Consider the following 8269-nt stretch of genomic DNA (forward strand, 5'->3'; position numbering starts at 1 on the left):
GGCTGCTCCTTGGAGGCAAGGATTCTAGGGCTTCGTCTGACATACTTTGGACATGTTGTAAGGAGAGACAGGTCCTTGGAGAGGGACATCATGCTGGGTAGAGGGACAACGCAGGAGGGGAAGACCCCATATGAGGTGGATTGATTCAGTGACTGGGGTAATCGGGATGGGTGTGTCAGAGGCAATGAGACTGGCACAGGATAGAGCACGGTTTAGGGCTGTTTGTACATAGGGTCGCTATGAGTCCCAAACGACTCGACGGCACATAACAACAACAACAACAAATCCATATGGATATAAGACCCTCCGACCTTCTGGAGCTCATGGAATTGCTGAGAAAATAAAACTCTGATAAACCGGGCAAGTTTGTGATACACAAAAATAAGTACGTATTATTTGGGGTAAGACACTGTCACAGTCAAGCTTTTCCGAGGAACAATCAGCTGACAGGTTGGCACCTTCTAGGGGCTCCAGGGAGTGATATGCAAAAAAGGCACTGCAAAATGGACAATGAAGCAAAATATGACTGCAAAGTCACTCTTTAGATCGTTGCATATGTCCAGAAAGCCTGCAAGAACTGCCCGGATGGACGCACCGTGGTCGCACTTTGAACGTCAAGTCTGCAAGGAGCCCCCTCGCTGCCTTCCCCGCGGCCCGGGCCGGCCCTCCACCCTGCGCACCAGCTCCCGGGGGCGTGTTTACACACAGCGGCATTTCCGTGTCACCGCACTGCACAGGTAATTTCACAACCCCATTAACTGCATTCCAAAGGCAAGAATCACAGCCCGGGAACTTCACCTCTCCTTCGCTCAGTCCGCGCTCCGGGCGCACAGTGGGGTTGGGCTGGGACCGTGGGGGAAGGGGGCCTGGCGTGAGTGGGGCGGCGCACACGATCCTCGCCAACTGCACAGACCTGGCTCCGGCTCGTCGAGCCTCCCCGAGTGGTTGCCCATCCTCGGCCAATGTGGGCCGCGGCCCACTGGCCAGCATGGGCTCCAGCTTCCAGTGCCGCAGGGGCGTCCGCTCCACCTCCCAGGGCCGCTGCTTCCGCGGGTCCGCTCCGGGCGAAGAAAGGGCCAGACTTTCCAGCTCCCCGCCGCGCGCGCTTGCCGCCAAGCCGGCACGGCCCGCCCACCTCATCTGCATAGCGCCCGCCCATCTTTTACGCATATCGCCCGTCCATGGAGACCCGCCCACCTCATTTGCATAGTGCCAGCCCAATTCAGCAGCATATCACCAGCCCGTCGCAACACCACTGCCCACCTCATAAGCATGACACCCGTTCAACACAATCCGTCGACCTCTTCTGCGTATCTCATCTGCAAATCGCTCACCTGACCTGGCTCGCCTATTCTATCTACACGTTGCTCTTGAGCTTCTAAAAGGTCAGTAACCCCGGAAAGTACCAAGAGCTGGCCAACTTGAGTCCTCCTAGGGAGAAGCTGAAAACAGCATCTGTACATGGTAAACTGGAAAAACCCCACTGCAAAGCGCCTGAAGCTGAGTGGCTTGGAAAAGGCAAAATCCTGTACGTGAGAAGTCAATTAGGGAGCTCTGGTGGCCTGCTGTTGTTATATGCCCTGGAGTCAGAATCCACTCATAGGTGACTTTGCAGAGAGGAGATTCCCCATCCTTCTCCCATGAAGCAGCTAGTGGATTCTAACCACATGTCTTTCAGGATTGCAGCGCAGTTTCTTACCAGTTATTGTTGTTAGGTATCATGGAGTCGAGTACAACTCATAGTGACCCTACGAACACAGAAGTGAACCATGTTCCTGGGCCATCATCACAATCTCCAACACACTCAAGCCCACTGCTGCAGTAACTGTAAAAATAGGGAGCGCTTCATTAATTTGTGTCATTCTTCTCAAAAGCCACCTGATAAATTGTGCTGCCATTGCAAAGGGAGGAGGTTCGAATACACCAGCTGCTCTGCAGGAGAAAGATTAGCAGTCTTCTCCCAGGTGATTTGCTGCCTCCGCTGGACTCAGGTATGAGTCGGTTCCATCCTAACTCACAGCAACCAATGAGAAAGAGAACAGGGGGTTTTCTAGGCTGTCATCTTTACAGAGAGCAAATTGCCACAATGTCTGAGGAAGTGAAGATAAAGAATAACACTAGAAAGTGACCAAGATTAATACTGCTAATAATAAAAATACATACAAATTATTGTAATCACGGAAAATCGCAGTTTTGCTGTTAAAAATTACTTAGAGAACTTATCTTAAATAATGTCTTAATTGATCTTAGAATGAAAAAAAACATAATTACATCCTACAGTTGTTGTTGTTGTTGTTATGTGCCATCCTACAGTAAAAATTGAAAAAGAACTGAAGTACTTGCTGCAAAAGGTCAAAGACTGTTGTCTTCAATATGAATTGAAGCTAAACATCAAGAAGACAATTGCCACTGGGGTGTCAAATGCCATAATGGTTATCCATGTTGAAAAGCGTTTGGTGGAGCTCCCAATTTAAGATAGGTTTGGAAGCAGGAGTGGCATCCACTTCCAGAACAACATGCCTCTGGAAACTCGATGAACTTTAATAAATGTTGATAGTTAACAGAAAGGCTTCAGGCTTTTTGTTCATAGGGTCGCTTATGAGTTGTGCTTGATTCAAAGGCAATCAACAACAACAGTAAAAATATTTAGAACTAATCCCATCAGTTCTATCCTTTTATCCCTACAGTCTACTCTCTGTCTTTATCTTATGGGAACCATTAAAACTGTATGATGAACTTGTTTATTCTCCACTCCTAAAACCTTGCTATAATATTCACTTGGTTTGCAGAACACCACATCCTGGTGGCTATCAGTCCACCTCCATGGCCACTTTGCTTCCCAGTCCTCTTTGTAGGTGTTTCCTCATCTCTGGGAGTACTGTAGAACCCAGACACTTGTTCTCTTCTTGATCTATTTTCTTGATCTCAACAAAGTATGGCTTTTAAATACCATCTCTATAGCTCTTGTTATCCTCTCTTTTGATTAAAAATGCAAATTAAATCCAATGTCTTTATGTCAGTTCAACTCATCTTAATAGGAGCAGACTGGTGGATTCCAACTGCCAGCCTTCTAGTCAGCAGTCCAGAATGTAAGACATGTCCTACGCTCATTCTCTGAACTCTGTACTTCTTTCTCCAACTATCTTCTTGACATCTCCACTTAAGTGTCTTAATGTTGTTATTGTTAGGTGCCACTGAGTCAACTACAACTCACAGTGACCCTATGAACAACAGATCTGAACCAAACCTTGCCTTATTCTGCTACATCTTCACCACCTCTGACATGCTTGAACTCATTGTTACAATGACTCTGTCAATCCACCTTGTTGAGAGTCTTTCTTTTTCTTTGAACCTCCAGCTTTATTTGTTCTTTTGGCAATCCATGGGATACTCAGTACTCTTCCCAACACCACCAATCAGAGGCACTGATTATTCTTTGGTCTTCCTTAGTCACTGTCCAACTTTCAGATGCATAGGAAGGAACTGAAAATACCAACCATGGCTTGGATCTGGTACACTTTAGTCTTTAAACTAACATCTTGTTCTTTAAATTGACTTTGAAGAGATCTTTGACAGTAGATTTTCTAGTGCAACTAGTTTTTTGATTTTTTTTATTGCTATTAGCATGAATGTTGATTGTGGATCCATGTAAAATCACTGACAACTCCAATCAGGTGGACTGATACAGTGACTGCAGTTATGGGCTCAAGTGTGTCAGAGATTGTGAGATTGGCACAGGGTTCAGATCTGTTATTCAAAGTGTCACTATGGGTCATACTTGACTTGAGGGCACCTAACAATATTGGTCCAATGACAAGGATTTTTGTTTTCTTGAGAAGTAATCCATATTGATAGCTGTAGTCTTTGATATTTTGCACTGTTTCAAAGTCCTCTTCGCCTTCAGCAAGCAAGGTTGTGTCATCTGAATAACACAGGCTGATGAGTTTTCTTCCAATCTTGATGCTACATTCTTCTTCATATCATCTAGAATTCATATCATTCTTTAATGACTTATTTGCCTAGCATATGGTTTGAATAGGTATGGGGAAAGGATACAACTCTGATCCACATACTTCCTGATTTTAAACCATACAATGTCACCTTATTCTGTTTGGACAAATGCTTCTTAGTCTATATTCAAGTTTTACCTGAGCATAATTAAGTGTTCTAGAGTTCACATCCTTCTCAATGTTAGCCATAATTTTTTATGATCCACACAGTCTAATGCCTTTATAGAATTAATAAAACTAAACCTAATATATTTCTTTGTGGTTGCTGTGAAGCTGAACACTGTGACACTGATGTGTCAAATGCGATAATGGTTACCCATGGTAGACAGTGTTTGGTGGAGCTCCCTGATTAAAACAAGCTTGGAAGCAGGAGTGGCATCCACTTCCATAAACAGCTTGCCTATGGAAACCCTATGAACCTGAAGCATGGATGAAAGTCACACAAGTGTTGAGGACTTTCGTTCATAGGGTCGCCTATAACTCGATGGCACTTAACAACAATAACAATATATTTCTGGTATTCTTTACTTTCAGCCAAGAGTCATCTGGCATTAGCAATGATATCTCTTGTTCCATAACCTCTTCGGAATCCACTTTAAAAATAATAATCCTCAACAAGATTTAACTTGCATGTAATGTTAGTAATACTGTCCAATAATTTCTGCATTCTTTTGTATCTCCTCTTTTTTGGAATGGGGGGGGGAACATAAATTTGGAGAGAAACAAATAATCTCTTTCAGACAATTGACCAGGAAGCTTTCCCAAGGTTATTTTTGTAAGTGCCATTGAGTCAACTAGTACTCATGACCTTATGATATGAACAATAGATTTGAATCTTGCCCTATTTTTAGCCATCTTAAAGATCTCTGATACACTCTAGTCTATTGTTACAATCAGTGTCAATACATCTTGTTGGGGATCTTCTTCTCTTTTTCTGGCCCTTTACATTTTCTAGCAAGGACTTTACACTTTCCAACGACTGGCCCCTCCTGATACTATGCCCAACGTATGTAACCTGAAGTTTCAGCATCTTTGCATCGAAGGAACACCCTGGTTACACTTCCTCCAAAACAGACTTGTTCGTTCTTTTGGCAGTCCAAAGGATATTCAGTACTCTTTTCCAACACCACAACTCAAAGCAATAGATTCTTCTGTCATTCTTATTCACTGTCCAACTTTCAGGTACATAAGAAGCAAGTGAAAATACCACAGCTTGTATCAGGTAGGCCTCAGTCTTTAATCTACATTGTTGCTATATAACCCTTTCGAAAGGTCCCTAACAGCAGATTTTTCCAATGAAACCTGCTTTGATTTCTTGACTTCTGTGACCAGCTGTGTTGGCCATAGAGCCAAGGAAAATGAAATCATTGACAACTTCAGTTTTGTCTCCACCTACTATGATATGTCCAATGGTCAATAACAAAAAATGGAGGTCCAATTGGTTGGGAACAGTTGCCACAGTGTCAACTCTGACTTATGGTAGCCTATAATGTCACAGAAGAACCGTGCTCAGTAGATTTTCAGTAGTTGGTTTTGGAAATCTACTACTAGGTCTTGCTTTTGAGGCATCTCTGGGTGCAGCCAGAGAGCTCCTTGGAGGCAAGGATAACAAAGCTTCATCTCTCACACTTTTGTCATGTTGTTAGGAGAGGCTATTCTTTGGAAAAGGATAGTATATACATGGAAAAGTGGAGGGTCAGTGAAAGAGAGGAAGACCTCCAACAATATAGATTGACAGAGTGACTGTAGCAATGGGCTCAAGTGTATCAGAAATTGTGAGGATGGCACAGGCCAGGCCAGGATTCAGATCAGTTGTTCATGGGGTCACTATGAGTCATACTAGACTTGACAGCTAACAACACAAATGTAACAACACAACATCTAGATGGACTCAAACTTCCAAGTGCCAAGTGTGATAACCATTTGCATCATCCAGGAATTACAGCTGGTGGGGTTGGGGAACGTTCACACATGGAGGAAATGCTCACTCCTTCAATTGGTGTTTATCCTCCCCGGAGCAAGTGTCCTGCAATGGGCAGGGGGGGCTGCCAAGAGGACTAACATGCTGAGGATGACAGAGCAGAAAGAGACAATGAGCTGTGTCCTGGACAGCATTCCTCACACTGCCCCAGATCAAGCCTCTGAGTCACCTACCTGTCATTCTGTTACACAAGGTAGTCTGTTCCTCATTGTTAATGACCAGCTGAATCAGATACAATCTGACCTAGTAGCTATTCTCCCCCCTCCCCCGTCATACAAATAAGTAACTGCAGTTTAGAGAGATTAAGGTAGCCCGAGGTCATTTAGATCAAAAGCGGAGAGGAGGGATTTCATTCAGGCCTGCTGCTTCCAAAGCACTTGTTTTTGCTACACTACATTACTTTGTCTACAATAAAAGCCAGTCGCAGTCTTCAAATAGAAAACAGTGTATCAGAATTTAGAGAAAATAAAGTTTCTTGTAATAATTACAAACTTCAAAATCTTGAAAGAAAAAAATCTCTTCAAAGGCTTGAATTACAAGCAGTATATTTTCCCACAATAGGTTTACCTTAAATATGAGTAATATTGCTACAATCTCTTATTGTTGTGTGCCATAGAATTGCCTGTGACGCAATCCTATGTATGACAGCTCTGAAGCTTGTCCTATACTGAGCCATTCTCACTGTCTCTGACACACCTACCTATCTCCATTACCCCAGTTATTGTGTCAATCCATCTCATCTGGGGTCTTCCTCTTTTACCTTGTCCCTCCACCCTTCAAAACTTGATGTCCTTCTCCAAAGATTGGCACCTCCTGGCCATGTGCCCAAAGTATCACCCTCTCCAGGACAGAACTTTTTATTCTCCTGGCTGTCCATGGTATGTTCAAGACTTCTCCAGCACCACAACTCAAAGGCATCAATTCTTGTCATCCTTAATTACTGTCCAGCTCTCTGATGTAAGTAATTATGAAGACTACGGCCTGGACCAGGAGTACATTAGTCCCCAGGCTGACATCATTGCATAAAAGAATATTAATGTATGATAATTAGCACTGAAATGCAAAAATGCATGCATAAAAATTCCCATTTTCTGCATTTGTTTCAGATGCCTGAATGGATGCAAATGGTGAAATACTCTGCTGCTACCTGAAATAAAGGTTCAAATTCACCCAGCAGTGCCTCCAAAGAAAGGACTGGTTACTTGATTCCCAAAGATGAGCCTCTGGAAAATATAGGGAACACAGTGCAGTCGGACATAGCCTCCCTGAGTGGTTACCAACTTGATTCTTGTCTCGTTCATCAACTCATTTGTCCAGGCCACATCCTAGGCCTGTGAGAGGTTGATACAAATAATGTAAAACTCATCCCTGCCCTTCACAATGCTGAACTGCATGCCAGATGTGAAAGAATAACCCTAACCCAACACCAACCTGTGCACAACCTGTATATTCCTGGTTTGCACAAGGCCAGGGGTACTTTTTCTGGCTCTACTCATTAATACTGTAACTGGAGCTTTGCCCTGACTGCAAGCTCTCCTGTGCCATTTCTGAAAGTTCTAGGATCCTTTCCCAAAATCATCTGCTCTCAGTGGTCTGACATAGCATATGCCCTTTATTCTCTTCTCAGGAAGTCAGGCTGCAGCACCTACAACCTGGGATTGCGTGCGTGGCAAGGCATCTCCTGCCAGTCTCCACACCTTCTGGGCCCACTGGAGCCCTGCACCAGTGTTGCCGCCCCCATACAATGCTGCAATGCCAACATCTCCCATTCTCCGTGTTCAGCCCACAGCTAGCTCCAGGCCTCTCTCAGGGATACCATGTTGGGGCTGGACTCTCACTGCACCCAGAGCTGGCTTTCCTCATTTGGAAACCACAGCTGTATAAATAGAGAGAGGTCCCAGAAAGATGAGCACTTGAATTTAACACTGGTTGCTTCTGAGAAATGGTGTTTTGGAGAATGGCTAACCTCTTCTCTGTACATTGCTACAGTATAGAAATCTCTGAAGATATGAAGAGCAAATAATTGTAATTAAAATATAGCATTTTCTTATAAAAATAGCATTACGTGGTTTTAAGCTGAATGTAACAGAAGACAAGACCAATCATTGCTTTAAAAGGCTAAGTTACACCTACAACCAGAAGATAAAATAGATGAATGGGACCTTCTAAGAATCAAATCCCTATGCACATCCAAAAACTTCTCCAACAGGGTAAAAAGGGAAGCCACAGACTAGAAAAAATTGTTTGGTAATGACATGTCAGATAAGGGACTTATATC

The 8269-nt window shown here is 43.7% G+C and overlaps 1 protein-coding gene across 2 annotated transcripts in view; it reads right to left on the reverse strand.

The window, feature by feature from the left end:
* SPECC1 (sperm antigen with calponin homology and coiled-coil domains 1) overlaps positions 1 to 8269 on the reverse strand; it is a 291889-nt gene that overhangs the window by 211343 nt on the left and 72277 nt on the right. The window lies entirely within an intron of this gene.

The sequence above is a fragment of the Elephantulus edwardii genome, unplaced genomic scaffold, assembly GCF_000299155.1.
Source record: "Elephantulus edwardii isolate Elephantulus edwardi_28Jun2011 unplaced genomic scaffold, EleEdw1.0 scaffold00324, whole genome shotgun sequence".
Lineage (NCBI taxonomy): Eukaryota > Metazoa > Chordata > Mammalia > Macroscelidea > Macroscelididae > Elephantulus > Elephantulus edwardii.